General features: G+C 37.7%; 1 protein-coding gene and 1 long non-coding RNA gene across 3 annotated transcripts in view; one reads left to right on the top strand and one right to left on the bottom strand.

The window, feature by feature from the left end:
- fat4 (FAT atypical cadherin 4) overlaps nt 1-21263 on the bottom strand; it is a 465822-nt gene that overhangs the window by 194988 nt on the left and 249571 nt on the right. The gene's annotated exons all lie outside the window — the stretch shown is intronic.
- LOC138757609 (uncharacterized) lies at nt 1348-20523 on the top strand. The gene is made up of 3 exons (XR_011353740.1): nt 1348-2063; nt 4980-5100; nt 18146-20523. It is a non-coding gene; the product is annotated as an uncharacterized lncRNA (long non-coding RNA).

Raw genomic sequence — 21263 nt, 5'->3', positions numbered from 1 at the left:
TTAAATGATTAAAATGGCATGAAGCTGCCTTACAAACTTCAGCTGACCTCTCCTTAACCTTGTTTCTGCATGTTGTAATCCTACCTTTTAAAAATTAATTGTTCCAACATTAAGTTGAAATTCTTTCAAAAGTTCTTGAATTTTACATCTGAACATTACACATCTTTTAGTGGGCCAAAAATGACCAAAATCTATAACACTGACAAATACAATTCTATAACATACTGTTTATTGTATAACAAATCTCATCAATCCAAGATATGATGCAACGTAGTTCTTTGTCCATCAGCCAGGCATTCAGAAGGGATTGCATATGGGAGTTACAAGTCCAAATCACAGACCTGAATGACAAAAGGACTTGCCTGTTCTTGTGTTTTTTTTCCCAGCAGTTGTACTACATGTGCAATCTGAGATCCATCACATTATTTACAGCTGTTTATTTTGCAACCAGAAGTAATGTTGATATTCTTGGGCCATTTAGGGTCATAACTGTCTATGCATTGCTCATTTCAATATTTATTTTCCTTTTGTACCACTCAACCACAAGGATTTTCTTGTAAAAAAAAGTGGCTTTAGTGAGATAAATAAAATAATTGGAAATGTGTATAATAGTCAGATAAACAAAATAATTGGAAATGTGTATCATATTTAATATTGGCTGTTAAAAATCATTGCTTCTTTAAGGATTACTACTTTAACGACTGCACAATGAGAGTGACTGCTATCTGTGCTAATGGCATCAATGATTGTTCTGGATAGCACAAGATAGTCTTTTTATCTTTGCAGAGGAAGCCATAATGAGAATGCTGCTCTGATGCTATTAGCTTTTTTGCTTCAACTTAATTTATTGTTAGTTTGAATAACCAACTATTTTTCAAGCATCTTGTGTTTTTTTTATACAGCGGCTGTGTTTGGTGAAATTGTTTCCAATTTTCTAGAACACAATCTGTGTAAAAAGATCGGAACGGGAATAAAGGACTCATTTCCATTCTGAAATTTTACCTCCTGGACTCTTAGTAAATTTTCCTGAATGCCTGCAGTATAAAGTTAACTGAAGGCATTCCAGAAACAACAGGCTAATGAATAGCAAGTATTTGTAAGTCCTGCCTCTTTATTTACCACACTTCTGGTATTCTGACAGAGATTTCAAATTTTGGTCATTCATGTGTGAACAGCCACTCTGGTGTTATGGACTTTGGACTGACCTTTTGGACTGTGGACTGTCATCATAAAGGATAGAATTTTGCTGGGAACTCTGTGTGACATGTGGTGTAGCTGGGTTCAAGCTGTGCAGACAAAGAGAATGGAACGTTCTGAATGGAATGTTAATAATGGCAGTTGGAGCTGTAGAACTGCAGCAGTTGGACCGGTGGAGACCAACCAGGAGATAATGAAGGGTTAAAAACTACAATTTGAGAACCGAGGGAAGTAATCTCAGGAGGTCTTGGCAAAGGATACATAAGCTTATGGCAATTCAACATCAGTCATTTTTCTTTCTCTCTCCAACATTCAATACAATGTCATTTTGTTATTCAGTTGGGGAATTGAGTTTGGACATTGAGCTTTGGGATTGAATTCTGTGGACTGTTTTTTTTTGACTGACTTGTGTGACCTCTGACCTGGGGATTTTCTCTTTTGACTATTGGGCACAGACTGTAATGATCTGGGTTATTATATTTTACATACACACTGTTAATAAGAGATGATATTTGTTATAGTTACTTATAATGGGGTTGATTGGGTTAATATGTTATTACATTAATAGTCATTAATAAATTTAGAGTTAAAATTTAACCCTTTTGAATTGCGTATTCTATTGTAGATGGTTTGAGGTGTAACAAAGTGGAGGACTCATCTGGGATCCAACAGATTGAGACGTAACACCGGAAAGTAGGAAAAAAATATTAGAACGGGTTGGTGGGGGCGAACTGTAAATTCGATGTAAAAACATATAATAGAGTGAAATCGTAAGATACAGTATCCGGAGTCATTGTTGCTGGAACTATTAGAATCCATGTGCGAATTGGAATACACAGCACTTGATCGGATTCCTCCCAATTGAGGTAATACACTTACTCTGAGGTGCAAGTTGTATAATTCAATGGAGGTCAAAGAAATAAAGACCTGAAGCTGCTGGATTTCCTGGCTAAATAATATGTTAAAAGAATGGAACCATGAAAGTTAGAGCTAATTGTACTTATTGACTGGCTTTGAAAAATAAATCAGCACAGATGAAAATAAAAATATTCCTATATTGCATTGTTTCAAGGGGGAGAATTAATTAAATATTTGCAAGTAATCTGCACAGAAATGAAATCGTTGACAGTTATTTACATGAAATGAAGAGCGGAGAGAAAATGAACCTTTGATAGAATTAATTGTTTATTGCATATTGGAAGGATACATTCACTGGACATCAGATTATATGTGGAATCCAGATTCTCATCTCGTGAACAGCTACTATGTGAAACAGAGTTAACTCTGGAAATATGCAAACAGACATGCAGAGATGGAGCTATCCAGGGTGATATATTTGATGGGCAATAACAGCAAACATGTGTCATGAAGGGATAGGCAGAGTGCAAAAAATGGAAAAAATACACCCAAGGTTGCTGATGGTACAAACATTGCAGATGTCAACATGTGTCCAGCATATAACAAAAAATTGTGATGTAGATAGATAAATGCATAATAAAAAGGACATTAAAACTCCACACAGTGGCTATGGCAGATAGTAACTATTGAAATGCCCACTTCCTGCAACAGTACAGCAATAGCATCTTCAGCTTCTAGACCAATTATCAAGCTGTTAATTCAACTAATCCTGCACTCATCCCATTTTACTTTTTCCATTGTTATTCTTCCTCGCATTCCCATCAACTACACTCCTCCCCTAGATTCTAACACTCACAAGAGATCACTTGTAATCAGTAGCCTCTTTTAAAGTGCAGCACCTGGGTAGCTCTCCTGGGACTCAGGTGCGATTACTGGATAAAGGTGCTGGAAGCACCTTTTAAATTCCAGGGGGATCTACCCATTCAATTGCCAACCCAGTGATATAAGGGGGATTCCACCCCTGCAATGACACGTCACACACTCACTGGAAGTACCGCCGGATGTTTGGATGCTGGCTACTTGGTGATGCACGCATGCAAGCACTAACGTTACCGGAATAAGCGGGTCGGCCATGTTCATTTGCAAATCACCCGTGGACACAAGCTGGGTAAGTTTAAATGGGTTCCCTGAATACCTCTGAGGTGGGTCAGGGACCCAGTTGGATTCCGATGGGGTTGTCCAGGTCAAACCCTTTCTAACTGCCACAAATTGTCTGGTTAACCCCATTTTACATGGTAGTTTGAAAGGGCCTAGTAAATGCAAGCTTTGGACAGATGGCACCAGAGGTCAGGATCAAACTCGAAAAACTGGAATTATGAGCCAGCAACATTAATGGCTATGTCACTGTGCCTGCTTTATAGTTTTTAATTCAGTGGATACAAAAAACTCAAGAGAAATACAAAACAGACCGCATATTCAATACCTCCTACTTTCTACTGAATGTAGAAAAATATCCCAAGGCACTTGGCAATGTCAAACTTACCTCAGTGCCTTTTCAACAACAGCATATGCAAGTTATTTTCCTATCATTGCTGATGTTTGATTTCCTCTATGGCTAAATGAGATAAATTCTCTGTAGGTTACTCTGATCTGAGCTGAAACATATTATGGAATGATTTCAAGTAGAAACAACAATATCAATACAGTGATTCATTCTCAATATTCACATTGCTGTAGGCAGTAGTGGAAATATGGTATTTTGCTGCTCAGCAATAAAAGGACTGAAAAATCAAAGGCTCACTCCAGTCTCAGATTGGGCACATACTGATATCTATTAAATCCTTAAGGCAAGCTAAGGAGGTTGAGCTTCCACAGTGACACAAGTAGAGGCGATGCACTAGACCAAGATTCTTTTGAACCTGAACACTACAGCACAGAAAAAGGGACTTTGGCTCATCCAGTCTGTGCGCCAACCTATTAGTCTACCTAGCCCCATTGACCTACACCTGGACTATAGCCCTCCATACCCATGCCATCCATGTACCAAACCAAATTTCTCTCAAATGTCAAAATTGAGCCTGCATTCACAGCTGGCAGCTCGTTCCACACTCTCTGCATGAAGAAGATCGCCCTAACGTTCCCTTTAAAAATTTCATCTTTCACCCTTAACTAATGTTCTCTAGTTCTTGTCTCACCTAACCTCAGTGGGAAATGCCTGCCTGCATTTACTTTATCTATACCCCTCATGCTTTAGTTTACTCTATCAAATCTCCCTTCATTCTTCTATGCTCCAGGGAATAAAATCCTAACCTGTTTAATCTTTCCCTGTAACTCAGTTCCTCAAGTCCAAATCTCTCTGCACTTTTCAATTTTAATTGTGTAAATTGGATACTATTTTGTAAGTATAATGATACGTCAACAGCAAAATTCATTTAAAGAGTTACCTTTGCCAATTGATAACTGCTTCTTTCCTTAAGTCTCATTTTGCATTCAACACTCACCAATCAAAATTGGATCAATTAATCAAGAGAATTTTCAATGTCTATATATAATTAGTAATGCATTAGTGAACCTTTCAGATGTTTATTTTTCTATTGTATCAGAATTTTTTTTTAAAATCCAGCCAAGTCAGCGTGCAGCAAGGGCAACAAAAGAAAAACAAAGGCCTGGATTTGTAGGGTAACAATAAAGAGACGATTTGTGTTCATTCTCATTTCTGTACAAAACTGAAAGCAGCTTTGGAATTTCACTGCAGGCAAAGTAAAATTTAGAGAATTTGCTGCTCTGATTCAGACATCCTCCAAAACTCATTTACAAAATAGCCTTATTGTATTTTATTTTATATATATATATATATATATATATAAAATCCCAATTTTCATCTCGCTTTTTTGTAAAATATTTGAAATATTTTTCTATCCTAGCTTGCTGCCTATGGAATCCTTCACTGTGATTGGCTCCTCCAAGACTTGGAATGACACAACAGTTGCTGGTGCCAAGGATCACCTTGAAAATTTACCTGTCAGTAGTTAAAACTGGAAAAGGGTATGTCCACAGCATAATGATTACTTGATTTTTTTTCAATAGATCAGTAGTGAGTACTGTGCCTTTGCTATTGGCTACAAATACAGCCCATTAATGTTTTTAGAACATAGAAAAGTATAGCACAGTACAGACCCTTTGACCCACAATGTTGTGCCAACCTTTAGATTTTGCCTCCTACATAACCTCCATTTCAAATTCATCCATATGCTTTTCTAGTAGTCTTTTGAATTTCACCAATGTACCTGCCACTACCACTAACTCAGATAGTGTATTCCATGCACCATCCAATCTCTGGGCAAAAAAACCTTTCTCTAATATCTCCCTTAAACTTCCCACCCATTATCTTAAAGCCTTGCCCTCTTGTATTGATCAGTGATGCCATGGAAAGGGGGCACTGGCTATCCATTCTATCTATTTCCCTTAATATCTTGTATACCTCTATCATGTCTCATTTCATCCTATTTCTCTCCAAAGAATAAAACCCTAGCTTTTAATCTTTGCTTATAATCTTTACTCTCTAAACCAGGTAGTATCCTAATAAATCTCCTCTACACCCTTTCCAACGCTTCCACATCTTTCCTATAATGAGACAATCAGAACTGTACACAGTTCTCCAAGTGTGGTCTAACCAGAGTTTTGTAGAGTTTTATCATTACCTCGTGGCTTTTTAACTCAATCCCTTAACATATGAAAGCTAATACCCCATAACTTTTAACTACCCTGTCAATCTGTGAGGCAATTTTAAGAGAACTGAGGACATGTACCCCCAGATCCTTCTGCTCTTCAACATTACCAAGAAACCTGCCATTAACTTTGTACTCTGCCTTGGATTTTGCCCTTCCAAAGTATACTACCTCACACTTCTCCAGATTGAACTCCATCTGCCACTACTTAGACCATCTTTGCATCCTATCAATGTCTCTCTGCAATCTTCAACAATCCTCTACACTACCCACATCACCACCAACTTTTATGTCATCTGCAAACTTGCCAACCCACCCTACCACCCACTCATCCAAGTTGTTAATAAAAATCACAAAAAACAGAGGTCCCAAACCGATCCTTGTGGGATACCACTAGACACAACCCTCCACTTCAAATGTACTCGCTCCACCACAACCCTCTGCTTTCTACAGGCAAGCCAATTCTGAATCCACATGGCCAAACTTCCCTGGATCCCATGCCTTTTGACTTTCTGTATAAGCCTACTATGTGGAACCTTGTCAAATACTTTAAAATCAATGTTCATAGAAAGCAATCCTTTATGAATAGGTTTAAAATTATATACTTCCCAAATAAGGTTAAAATCTAAATCCTGTGAAAGCCTCAATATTAAAGAATTAAAAAAACTCCTAATCTGTATATAACAAAAAAAAAGTGATGTTTAGGTATTTTAAAGTTAATAGATAATTGTTCAAAAGAAGCCAAGTTTTGGTCAATATATAGATCTAGAAAAGATTGGAGACCCAAGCTTAGCCACTGAGTATAACTGATATCTTGGACTGATGGCAGAAAGAAATTATATAGAATAGGGCTAATCAATAAAAAACCATGGTAACCAAAATGTTTTCTAAATTGAAACCAAATTCTCAAAGTGTGTCTGACTACCAAATTATCAGTTAACTTGGAAGCCAAAAAAGGCAAAGATGTCCCAAGTTTTGAAATGAGAGAATACCTTTTAGTAGACAATCTCCAGGTCAATCCATCTTGAAGGATCTTGGTATTCATTATGAATCAAAATAGTAATATATCTTATATTCACTGCCCAGTAATAAAATCTAAAATTGGGTAATGCCAAACCTTCATTTATTTTAGTACTTTGAAGGATTTTTTTGTGAGGCTGGGATGCTTGTTTTTCCAAACAAGAGATCAGAGAACCTAATGAATCAAAAAATGGATTTAAGAACAAAAACCAGTGTAGCTTGAAAGATATACAAGAATTATGATAATAATTCATTATGATAATATTAATATGCCCAATTAAAGTCATTGTAAGAGGAGACCATTGAGATAGAGACTTCTTCATATTATTTAGCAAGTTAAGAAACTTTTCCTTAAAAGGAACAGAGGAACTAAAGGAACAGGAAGAGTTAAAAACAAATATTTCACTCTTCTGCAGGTTGAATTTATATCAAAAAACTGACAAAATTGATTGAGAAGTAAGAAAATATTGAAATTGAAGAGTCAGGTTTGGATGTGTATAGCAGAAGATCATCAGCATAGAGAGAGATTCCAGAGATCTCTGCTGATTGCCCAAAAGTGACCGCTAATGGTTCCAAAGCCAAATTAAATAGAAGAGGGCTTAAGGGACAGCCCTGTCTGGTTCCACAAATGCATTTTAAAGGGTTTGGTTTTAATTGAATTAGATAAAAATTGAAGCTATAGGGGATAAACATAAATTTAATCCAATTAATAAATCAAGAACCTAGATTAAATTTCTCTTGTACATAAAATAAATATTGCCATTCCATGCATTCAGAGAATTAAACTATCAGAGAGTAAAGAATACTTAAAAGACATTGAATATTGAATTGTGAGTGATGTCTGCTCTTAAGACCTTGGTATAGTTCCTGGATGGTATTTAGAAATTATGGGAATGAAACATTCAACAACCATTTTCCAAAATAACATGGGATTCTATTTTGAAACTTATTCACTCATCTTTATGCTAGGCATTCATTAATTCAATTTAAAGTAGTCCACTGACCACACCTTTCTAAGGTTCAGTTAGTCAAATTTTATCCTAATATTTCCTCTAAATGTGAAAAATGCACAACTGAAGATGGTATGTTGTATCATATGTTTTAGATACGTATTTCTCTCTTTAAATTTTGCAAGTGGTATCTCGCACCTTATCATTAGTTCTTAATATTAATTTGTCTCCTAGTCCTTTCATTGCTATTTTTGGAGCTAGTGGGCCAATAATTTAATACTGACATTTTCACAATTGCATTGCAGTGGCTTTTGCTTCCATCATTGCTTGAAGGACCATTTTGCTGAGATGGAAAGATGCTGTCCCTCCCACTCATACTCAATAGTTTTCAGATGTGGTAGAATATCTTTTTCTAGAAAAAAAACAGTTGTTCTACTACTGCAAAGGATCTTAACTTTCTTTCTCTTTGGGGTCCTTTTCTGTATTACTTTCAAAATTTGTAGATTAATTACCTCTGCTTTAATTTATGACTCCAGAGTTATTATTATTAGTAGTGGACTCCTTAACTTGGCCAGCATCTCTCATAAGGAGGGTTGATTATTAGTTTTAGAAATATGTTTTTTTCTTTTACTTTTTTTTCCATTTAATTACATGGGTTTATACCTAACTTGTTATTTGTTACTTATACTTGTAAATTGATATTAACTTACTTTATTATTACTAATATGTACCAAGGTATTTTGCATATGTTAAAACCAATAAAAAGGTTGAAAAAGAAGAAAATCCATGTCGACCACACATCCACTCACTCTCCTCTACAATATGACTGGTCACCTCCTCAAAGAGCTCTATCAGGCTTGTGAGACATGATCTTCCCTTCACAAAGCCATGCTGACTCTTCTTGATCAGACCATGATTCTCTGAATGCCCATGGATCTTATCTCTAAGAATCCATTCCAACAACTTGTCCAGCACAAATGTAAGGCTCACTCATCAATAATTACCTGGTCTTTTCCTACTAACTTTTTTTTGAAGAAGGGGGACAACATTTCCCACACTCAAATCATCTGGTACCATTCCCGCGGATAACGAGGACACAAAAATCCTAGCCAGAGGCTCAGCAATCTTCTCCCTCGCTTTGTGGAGCAGTCCGGGAAAGATTCCTGGTGACTTATCCATCCTAATGCATGTTGACTGCTCCAACATATCCTCTTTCTTAATATCAACATGCTTCAGAACAGTGGTTTTCAAATTGCTCCCCTAAACTCACATTCCATCTAAAGCAATCCTTATGCCATCAGTGCTCTGTGATAGTAAGGGATTCCTTAAGGTGGGATGTGAGTGGGAAGGGAAGGTTAGAATCACTGCTCTAGACCCAATTGTTACTGAAATATTTTGCTTGAGGAAAATTATCATTGGGCCATTTTCTTTGGAGTTGTGAAACCGTGCACATTAGGTATGATTAAAACAGTGGTTTTCAAATGTTTTTCTTTCTACTCGCACGCCACCTTTAGCTATCCCTCACAGAGCACTTATGGCAAAGAGATTGCTTAAAGTGGAATGTGGTTTAAAAACCACTGCTCTAGGACATTCACCCCACCCATATCATCCTCACGATCATCAAGGTCCCTCTCCTTGGTGAATACTGAAGAGAAGTATTCATTGAGAACCTCACCCACTTCCACAGCATCCAGGCACACCTTCCCACCATTATCTCTAATCAGTCCTACCTTCATTCCTGTCATCCTTCTGTTCTTCACATGTGAAGAATGCCTTGGGGTTTTCCTTAACCCTATTAAGTATACAGAGCCGTTGTCATACCCACACTCCTGTTCGGCTCCGAATCATGGGTCCTCTACCGGCACCACCTACGGCTCCTAGAACGCTTCCACCAGCGTTGTCTCCGCTCCATCCTCAACATCCATTGGAGCGCTCACACCCCTAACGTCGAGGTACTCGAGATGGCAGAGGTCGACAGCATCGAGTCCACGCTGCTGAAGATTCAGCTGCGCTGGATGGGTCACGTCTCCAGAATGGAGGACCATCGCCTTCCCAAGATCGTATTATATGGCGAGCTCTCCACTGGCCACCGTGACAGAGGTGCACCAAAGAAAAGGTACAAGGACTGCCTAAAGAAATCTCTTGGTGCCTGCCACATTGACCACCGCCAGTGGGCTGATAACGCCTCAAACCGTGCATCTTGGCGCCTCACAGTTTGGCGGGCAGCAGCCTCCTTTGAAGAAGACCGCAGAGCCCACCTCACTGACAAAAGGCAAAGGAGGAAAAACCCAACACCCAACCCCAACCAACCAATTTTCCCTTGCAACCGCTGCAATCGTGTCTGCCTGTCCCGCATCGGACTGGTCAGCCACAAACGAGCCTGCAGCTGACGTGGACTTTTTACCCCCTCCATAAATCTTCGTCCGCGAAGCCAAGCCAAAGAAAGATTAAGGCCATCTCATGTCCCCTTCTTGCTCTCCTCAGCCCCCTCTTAAGCTCCTTTCTTGCTACCTGATATTCTTCAAGTGACCTTTCTGATGCTTGCTGCCTAAACCTCATAGAAGCTGCCTTCTTCCACCTTTACCAGATTTCCCACCTCTCTTTTACCCTACCATTTTTTAAAATCTGCCTCACTGGGACAAATTTAACCCTAAAAACCTACATGAGATCCCTAAATGTCAACTGCATCTCCATAGTACATTTCCCGATTCACACCCATAATTTCTAGCCTTATAGCTTCATAATTTGCCCTTCCCTAATTAAATGCATTCCTGTCCTCTCTTGACAATGTTAAAGGCCAGGGAGCGGTGGTCACTTCCACCAAATGTTTACCCACTAAGAGATCTGTGACCTGACCTGGTTCATTATCTAATATGGCATTCCCCCTAGTCATACTGTGATAGAAATTCACCCTGGTCACACTTAACAAACTCTGCCCCATTTAAATCTTTAGTACTAAACAGGTGTCAGTCAATATCAGGGAAGTTGAAGTTACCCATGATAGCAACCCTGTTATTTTTGCACCTTTCCAAAATCTGCCTCCCCATCTGCTCCTTGTTATCTCTGCTGCTACCAGGGGGCCAATAGAATAGAGTAACTGCTCCCTTTTTGTTCCTAACCCATCCATACTGACTCAATAGAGGATCTTGCTACATTACTCACCCTTTCTGCAGCTGAAATAGTATCCCTGACCAGTAATGCCACCCCTCCATCACTCTAAACCTTTTAAAACACAAAAATCCAAGAATATTCACTATCCATTTCTGCCCTGGTGCCAGTCAAGTCTCTGTAATGGCCACTACATCATAGTTCCATGTATGTATCCAAGCTCTCAGTTCATCTCCCTTATGCTTCTTGCATTCAAGTATATGCACTTTTGCTCTTCTACCTTACTACTTTTATACCCTATATTGTGCTTCTCCTTCCTCAAAGCCTCTCTAATTGATAGATCTGGCTTCACTCCATGCTCTTCTTCGACCTATAGCTCTGAGTCCCATCCACCTTGAAAACTACCCTTTCAAACAAAAAAAGGTAGTTTAAACTCTCTTGAACCACACTAGCAAACCTACCTGCAAGGATATTGGTCCACCTTAAGTTTAGGTGTAGGCCATCCAACCTGTAAGGTCCCACCTGCCCCAGAAGAGATCCCAATGATCCAAAAATCTAAAACCCTGACTTCTGCACCAACTCCTCAGCAAAGCATTCTTCTGCCATCTCCTCCAATTCTTACTGTCACTCTCACGTATCACTGGCAACAATCCTGAGAACGCTACCCTTGAGGTCCTGTACTTCAGTCTTCTGCCTAGCTCCCTAAGCTCACTTTTCAGGACCTCGTGTCTTTTCTGACCTATGTTGTTGGCTTTAACATGTACCACAACTTCTGGCTGCTTTCCCTCTCGCACTAAAAAACCGTGGACCCAATCCTGGTAACTGTTAGGTCTGCTTTGTTCAAGAATGAGTGAGTCAGACACCAGACTGAGTCGAAATCAAGGTTCTTTATTACCGGATTGTAACACTTGCAACTAACAGTGTTAGTTGGAGAAGGCGCATTCTTCTGATATCAGCAAGTGGTGTTTTTTTATACCTCAGGACACATACTTAGTAAATTATCATACCATTACATTGTCCAATGAATAAGCTGTTGCTACCCTTCTCTGTTAGTCTGCTGCTCATCAGCTTGTTATTGCCAAACTTATCTTGAGTGTACAAGGTCACACCTGCATCCTGTTACTCCTTAGTACTGGGTGACTCCTTCTCTGGTCCCAACTCATGATGTTTTACCTTACATAACCCAGGAGATAACATAACATGTGGGTATCTTTCACACACCCACAGAATCGCCTGACTAACCCACTAACTATAGAGTCCCCTAAGACTCTGCCCCACCCTTCACATCACAGGGCCAGGTTCAGTGCTCGAGACACTTTCACATTGGCTCCTTCCTGGTAGGTCATTCCGCCTCCCGACAGAATGCAAGATAATACAATTATTATTCAGGGGAATGGCCGCAGATGTACTCTGCACTACCTGCCTAGTCACCTTCGCTTTCCCTGCTTCTGCAGCCTAAGTGTGACTACCATCCTGTAGCTCTGATCTATGACAGTTTCATTCTCCCTAAGGTCTTCTAGTTGCTGCTCCCAGATTCTGAACAGACTTCCAGTTTGCCTATCTGTATGCACTTCTGGCAGATGTGGCTCTTTGGGAGAGGGGAGATCCGCCAGGACTGCCACATTTCACATGAGAGGCACATCACTGTCTCAGGAGTTATTTTAAACACTCTAACTACACCCTCACAGGAGAGAAAGAACACACCAGATACTCACCTCAGTCTCTGCTCACCTAAGCCTCTCGAGCCAAAGCATCAACTTCCCACTCTTACTTTGCCCCACTCACTATGAACAACAGAATGAGAATGGTTGCAAATATTGGCAGAAATTTGAATAAAGAGATGCTTCTCAGTCAGTTCACGTGGTCCTACATGCAGAATATTTACAATTATTATTAGTTTTTTTTCTAATTATAGTGTTTTGCGAATTCAATGGATTCTTATTTGGCTTTTCCATTTTTCACCACTTTGTCTCTATTTCACTACTTTGATGCAGAGTCCCAAATTGATATTATGATCAAGATAACACTACTATTCACAAAAGTAATTTTCACAACATCTGTCTGAATTATAATCTGCTTTAGTTTGATTAACAAATATAAAAACACCAAGAATGGAGAAAATATCTGTGCATTTATCATTTAAATACACCCTTTTTTTCTATTTTTTTCAGAACAATGGGCCTAGTAGTGAAAATTAAGAATTTGTATACAAACTGATTGCAATTTGAAACATTGTAGGTTGAATATAACAATGGAATATCAACAAAAAGAGCCCCACTGGCAGTAAATTGTTTGCTATAGCAATGCAATGTACCATAGCAGCTGATCCAACATGGATTTTTTTGTGGTTTCCACACTGACAGGCAATTCATATAAAGTACTTACTTGATCATGACCGGAACATCACAACTTAAACTGCAAATGCTTTAAACAGGCGCCTAATGTTCTTGCCAGAAACACAAGAGCTGTTCCAGCTGCACTTCACCATTCTATGTCAATTCCTACATTCCTCAAGGAACACCAAGAGCTCAGTAATTGACATTGATTCTGCTGATCTTGGATCGATTTCCATGTCAGTGGTTTGCTTACATTTCCGTTCCTTTGATACAACACTTCAGGTGTAGTGTTAAATAGGAGCTGTTGAATTGAGGTTATTTCAACATAAACTACCAATTAGAAATAATTTGGTCTGAATGCTAGAAAAATCTCAGCTTGGATCTTTTTTGTAATCTTGGGCATCTTTTAACACTCGAAATGAGTGGGGTGGTGTCTAAATGATGTAAACATCTGGATTCAGACCTAAGCTGTCCTCCCTTCTGCCTGGTACCCTTTTCTGAAGAAGGAAGTACAGAAGCAAGATGGAATGTAGTTCCACACCATTCATCAGTGTTGTTTTTGATTTAAATGTTGTTAAGAACCTCTGTTCTTATATTTAATGCCATTTTACTTTTAGCTCTAGCTAGACAATGCCTTCAGGCCTTGGGAATCCCAGCATTCAAAGGATTCCTGGAATGGGAGATAAAGGAACCTGCCTATTATTGGACAGATCTGCTTTTTTTTAATTATCAGCTATCAGTTGGTGATCTGACTTTACCAATCCTTCAAATATTCTGACCTCCTAAAAGAAACAAGACCCTTTTCCCAAAGATCCATCTGGATCACCTTGAAAACAGCAATTCATACATACAGCTGTTCTTCATCGACTACAGCTCAGCCTTCTATATCATTATTTTCTTAGTGCTGGTCAAGAAACTACAAACTCTAAGCCTCTGTACGCTTCCTCCCCCACCACCCCCCCACCTCCGCAACTGGATCCTAATTAGAAACAACACCTCTGCCATGAACTAACAACTCTCTTAATTTTGTTAGGGACTAGAGAGATTTTGTTAGCAATGGAAAATATTCATCTGACAATGGTAAATTCAAAATAATAGATTTTATTAAACTATAATAACATGCATTTCTTACTTAAACCCTAAATTTAACCCCACTAAGTGCATGTGCATGCGCATTCCAAAACTCTGAAAAGTACATTTTTAAAATTTCCACATCATTTTAGTCTTGCTTGAAGGTCTTACATTTTCAGTTCAGAAATAATTATGAAGTTTTTAACATCATATGTTCAGAACTCTTTAAACTTACAATGAGTTGTCCTTGAGAGAGATTTTCCTTCATACATGAGTGACCTTTTCTGGGCATAAATGAGAAGTGGACTTACTTATTTAAAAGCCACTTATGTTGTATCTCCTGTGAATAGGATAATACAAGTCCTGTCTTTACAGGAGGCCAAATTTTTACTCTTCAGTTTTCTTCTTAAGAGTCACAGAGTTTTCTTCCACAATGAGGCTGCACTCTTTAATTTCAAAGAAGCAGTCAGAAAAGTGGTTTTCATCTTGAAATCCACATATTTTCTGTATTTCCCCTTTTATTAGGAGTAGTACCTGTTCTGGTTAATGCCTTCCACAAGGTTTCAACTCTTGTGTGTATTACACAGGGTCTTGACTTCTGTAAACTGAACCAAAAATGTCTGAATTTTATATATTTCTCCAAATTATGTGACATTACATCATCAACTAGATCAGTCTCAATTTTTGGAACCACATGACCATATACTGGAATCCTCAACAGCTTTAGTTTCATTCTGTACAACTTTTTGTCTGACCTCATCTCTGTTCAAGAGGCTTAATTGCTTTTAAGAACCACACTTGTACTTGGGTTTCAATTGATAACATCTTTGTTCCATTAAGGTTCTGCTTTCCAGACACGTCAATTCCAAGAGTTAACTCTCTTCCCTGAGTACAATGGTTCTTTGTAAATGTACAGAGACCTGCGTGTGTAACCCTGTAACCAACCCACAACTAACCTAAGGCCTATTTATAAGAAATATACCTTAACATCAAACTAAGAATTAATGTTAACACAGATTGATTACATCTCCTGCTACCTGATTATCAACACACGCACACCCCAAGGATGCGTGCTTAGCCCTCTGCTTCACTCATTATACACCTATGACTGTGCAGCCAGGTACAATTCCAATGCTATCTACATTTGTTGATGGTACCACAGTTGTCGGCACAATCACAAATGGCAATGAGGAAGTGTTCAGGAGGGAGATAGATCAGCTTGTTGAGTGGTGTCACACCTTGTGCTCAACATTAGCAAAACCTCATTTGTTCAAATTATAATAAATTATTTCCCACAAAACCATTTTCTATTCTTTTAGTTCCTTTTCTTTCCCATTCTCCAAAGGAAAGGTTATCTATTGTGAAAGGGGTTAGTTGATTTTGGATTAATATTAATTTTGGTAGTTGGTAATTTGTTTTTTTCCTTTCTATGTGAATCTTCTTCCATATGTTGAGTAAATGGTGCAGTACTGGTGAACTTCTATATTGCACCAGTTTTTCATCCCACTTATAAAGTATATGTTCTGGTATCTTCTCCCCTATTTTAACTAGCTCTATCTTGGTCCAATCTGGTTTTTCCCTTGTTTGATAAAAATCTGAGAGATACCTTAATTGTGCTGCTCTATAATAATTTTTAAAGTTTGGTAGCTGCAAACCACCTTGTTTGGACCATTCTGTTAATTTATATAGCACTATCCTCGGTTTTCCCCCCTTTCCATAAGAATTTCCTTATTATTCTCTTTAGTTCATTGAAGAATTTCTCTGTTAAGGGAATTGGTAACGATTGAAATAGGTATTGTATCCTTGGGAAGACATTCATTTTAATGCAATTTACCCTCCCTATCAATGTTAGTGGCAATTCTTTTCAATGTTCTAAGTCATCCTGTAATTTCTTCATTAATGGCTGATAATTTAATTTGTATAGGTGGCCTAAATTATTATCTAATCTAATACCTAGGTATAAGGTTGCTTGTGTTTGCCATTTAAATGGTGATTCTTTTTTAAATTCTGTGTAATCCGCATTATTCATTGGCATTGCTTCACTTTTATTTGCGTTGATTTTGTACCCCGATACTTCTCCATATTCCTTCAATTTCTTATATAGTTCTTCTATTGATATTTCTGGTTCTGTTAAGTATACTATGATGTCATCTGCAAATAAACTGATTTTATATTCCTTCTCCTTTATTTTTATCCCTTTTATTTTATTTTCTGTTCTTATCATTTTTGCCAATGGTTCTATTGCTAAAGCGAACAGTGAGGGAGATAGTGGACATCCTGCCTAAATGACCTACTTAATTTAATTGGTTTGATACATATCCATTTACTGTCACCTTCGACAATGGTCCCTTGTTATAATGCTTTGATCCAATTAATATATTTTTCTGGTAGGTTGAACCACTGTAATACTTTGAATAAATAATTCCATTCTACCCTGTCAAAGGCTTTCTCTGCATCTAAAGGAACAGCCACTGTTGGTATCTTATTTCCTTGTACTGCATGGATTAAGTTAATGAATTTACAGACATTGTCCGTGGTTCGTCTTTTCTTAATAAATCCAGTTTGATCTTGTTTTATAATTTTTGTTACACATTCGGCCAATCTGTTTGCTAATAGTTTTGCTATTATCTTATAATCTGAATTAAGTATAGATATTGGTCTATAAAGGAGGAAAAACCCAACACCCAATCCCAACCAACCAATTTTCCCCTGCAACCGCTGCAACCGTGTCTGCCTGCCCGCATCGGACTTGTCAGCCACAAACGAGCCTGCAGCTGATGTGGACATTTACCCCTCCATAAATCTTCGTCCGCGAAGCCAAGCCAAAGAATGAAGTACAAATATACAATAACTCATGGTACAATGTTTGGATACCACCAACTGAAAACCTACTTAAAGGACAAATTGGGAAGCAGACTGAGATTACCAGAAGGAAGCAGCTTTGAACATGTGATTACAGAAACAACAATAATAAAAAGATTTATAACAAACATGTACATCAAACTGCAAGAGAAGGAAAATGATGAAATAAGCTATAAACCCAAACAAAAGTGGGAAAAAGATTTAAACATAAAGATAAAAAATGAAAGATGTGAAAAATTATGCTCTGGAACTATGAAAAATATAATAAATACGAGGTTACGCATGATACAATATAATTGGTTACACAGGCCACAAAAGTTAAATAAATGAGATCCAACAGTATTAGATAGATGTTTTCACTAAAAGAAGGAAACAGGAACAACAGTACATGCAATTTGAGCATGTGAGAAAGTGGAAAAGTTTTGGGAAGATATAAATTAGGTATAAAATAAACAAAAAGCAACATACCAAAAATCCAGAGATCTTTCTTCTAATTAATATAAAGAATTAGGCCTCAAACTGGATGAAGCGGAAAAAATAGCCTTAGCTGTAGCAAAAAAATGCATAATGTCAACTTGGAAATCAGAAGAGAGCCTGAAAGTACAGCAATGGTACATGGAAATGAATAAATGTATTCCATTGGAAATAATAACATATAATTTAAAAAATAAAGTCACATTATTTGAACAAATTTAGGAACCATACATGGAACACAACAGAGAGGGCTTGCCTTGGACCTCCACCCCCTAAAATGAGAAGAAGACAAAATGACCTGATCCAGAGTGTAAAAGTAGATGACACAATTTTCTTGTTTATTTTCATTGTGTGATGACATTGTTTAATGGTTTTATTGTATTGTATATGTTGAACGTTTAATGGAGGGGGGTGGGAAGGAGGGAGGGAAGGGAGGGGGGAAAAAAAGGGGGGAAAATGCCACTATGTATACTCAAGAGGGAAATGTTTGTGTGTGTTTTGATTGATATGGCTCATAGTGTGAATTTTTTTTTTAAATTAGCAAAACCAAGGAAAAGATTGTGCACTTCAGGAGGAAGTCAGGGGAACACGGTGCAGTCCACGACAAGGTCTCAGCATCTCCGATAATCTGTCCTGGAACTTCCATGTTGATGTAAGCACGAAGAAGGCTTATCAGCGGCTATACTTTGTAAGGTATTTGAGGAGATTTGGTACGTCACCGAAGACTCTCAAAAACTTCTTAAGTGTACCCTGGAGAACACCTGGTTGCACCACTGTCTGGTATGGAAGCACCAAATCTCAGGACAAGAAAAAACTCCAGAGTTGTTAACTCAACCTGCGACATCACAGGCACGGCATTTTTAAAATTATTTTATTTAAAATTCCATTCATGTAGTAACCATAGTTGTTTTAATAATACAGATTTATATATATATATATATATAAAAAAACAAATTAATTATCCCAAAGAGCCCCTCCCTCCCACCCAACCACCCTCTCAAAGAAACAATACATAACATGAAAAGAAATATAACTTTGTAGGTATAAAAAGAAAGAAAAAGAAGAAAAAAATCTTTGGATTGCAGAGAAAGATGTCGTCCAGTTATCACCAGATCTAATGTAAACATACAGAGGTGAATCCCATAGGACTAGAAAGATAAGAAGGATATCATTAGAAATTTAATCCCATTATTTGGGTGTATGGACACTAAATTTGTAAAAACATAGAGTATTTATTTCTTAAATTATGTGATTTTTTTCCCCAAAGGAATACAACTTTGAATTTCAGCATACCACCTTGGCAGAGTCAAAGAGGTATCGAATTTCGAAGAAATTGCAATAAATTTCCTTGCTACTGCTAATGCTAATTTAACAAATTCCAAATGATAATTTGATAATTTCAGTTGAAGTCTTGTACCTTCAATATTTACTAATAAAAATAAATCAGTTCTTTGTGGAAAAGCAATTTCTATACTTGTTACAAAAAGTTACGTAAAGCCACCCAAAAGGGTCTTCCATTAGGACAAGACCATGTTGAATATATAAAGGATCCTACATCTTCACCACACCTAAAACATTAGTCTGACAAATCTGATTTCAACCTATTCAACTTCTGTGGTGTAAGATATAATTGATGTAAAAATTATATTGAACTAATCTATATCTTACACTAATAGTATTCATCATACAATCCTTACATAAATTTTCCCATATTTGTTGATCATTAAGTCTGTTTCCCATCTCTGTCAGATTTATGAAATCCTAGTTTGGAAGTTCCTGCTTGTAATAATGAATATATCAAAGAAGTGATATTTTAAAGAATCCCACTCCTAATAAGAAGTTCTACTTCAGAACAACTAGACAGAAACATAGTTAGTCCAAGCTTATCCTTCTCTTATGTTCTTTTTAATAAATTTTTATTTAATACTTTACTGCGAACCATGTTGGCAACAATATGTACAAATATACAAAGTGACATTTTCCTTCCCCCCTCTTCCCCCACCCTCCCCACCCCCTATAACTTAAAGCAAGAAATGAAAGAAAAAAGGAAGAAGAAATAAACAATAAAAGAATAGAAAAAAAGAGAAAGAAAATAACATTGTTTCGGTTTTTACTTTGTTTCATCCTCTTCCTTATATTGCAATTTGATGTACATTTTGGTAATAAAAAAAATTTAATTATCATAGTGTCTGTGATTAAATATTCATAGCTGCTACTTTCTGGTAATCTCGAGCTATTCCCCAGTTTATCTCTTAAATAAGTTTTCAACTGGCAATATGTAAACATTGTATAGGTACACAATCCTTTATCCGGAATCCTTTGGGGACAGTATATTCCGAATTTCGTATTTTTCTGGATTTCGGAAAGTCAGATTTAATCCCATCCAAATTGCGCTGCAGCTTCCACCCCCACCCCCTTCCGGTCGCACTGCCGTTCTCTCCCCCTCGCCCGCCCGTATCGCACTGCCAATCTCCCCCCTCGCCCACCCGACTCGCGCTGCCGGTCTTTCACCCTCGCTCGTCTGGCTCGTGCTGCCGGTCTCCCCCCCTTGCCCACATCACTTGCACTGCTCGTCTCCCGCTCACCTGACTCGCGCTGCCAGTCTACCCCCACCTCTCCTGCCCGACTCGCACTGCCGATCTCCCCCCACACCTTGCCTGCCCGACTTGCATTGCTGGTCTCTCACCCGCTCGACTCGCGCTGCCAATTTCCCCTATTGCCCACCTGACTTGTGCTGTTGGTCCCCCCCTCGCCCGCCCAACTTGCGCTGCCGTCTCTCTCCTCACTTTCTAGATTTTGGAACTTTCCGGATTTTAGATGTCCATATAAAAGATTTTGTACCTGTACTTTGTGTTATTTCATATTTATCTTTTAATTGCTCAAATGTTAAAAAATTATTTCCCAGATAGCAATCTTCTATTTTCTTGATTCATTTTCTATCCCATTCCTTGTAAAATAAATTATCTATTGTAAAGGGGATTAATGGGTTTTGTGTTAATATCATTTTTGGTATTTGATAATTTATCTTTTTTTTCTTCCTGGTGTATTCTTTTCCATAATTTAAGTATGTGATGTAGTACTGGTGAATTGTTGTATTGCACTAATTTTTCATCCCATTTGTAAAGTATGTGTTACGGGGTATTTTCTCCCAATTTATCTAATTCTATCTTAGTCCAGTCCAGTTTTTCTCCTGTCTGATAAAAATCTGATAAGTACCTTAACTGCGCTGCCCTGTAGTAATTTTTGAAGTTTTGTAGCTGTAACCCTCCTTATTTGTAACCATGTTAATTTTTCTAGCACTATTCTTGGTTTCTTACCTTTTCATAAAAAAATTCTTTACTATTTTCTTCAGTTTTGCGAAAAAAAATTCTGTCAGGGGAATTGGTAACGTTTGGAATAGATATTGCACTTGTGGGAACACATTAATCTTAATACAGTTTACTTTTCCAATTAAAATTAATGGCAGTTCATTCCAATTTTCTAAATCTTCCCGTATTTTATTAATTAATGTTTCACAGTTTAATTTGTATAAGTGTTTTAGGTTGTTATCTATTCTCATATCAAGGTAACGTATCGCTTGTGATTGCCATTTAAAAGAGGTTTCTTTTAAAAATTTTGAACAATCAATTTTGTTCATTTGCATCATTTCACTTTTAATG

This window comes from Narcine bancroftii, chromosome 3, assembly GCF_036971445.1.
Source record: "Narcine bancroftii isolate sNarBan1 chromosome 3, sNarBan1.hap1, whole genome shotgun sequence".
Lineage (NCBI taxonomy): Eukaryota > Metazoa > Chordata > Chondrichthyes > Torpediniformes > Narcinidae > Narcine > Narcine bancroftii.
Note: the sequence above shows the minus strand (reverse complement) of the source record. Positions and strands in the feature narration are given on the sequence as shown.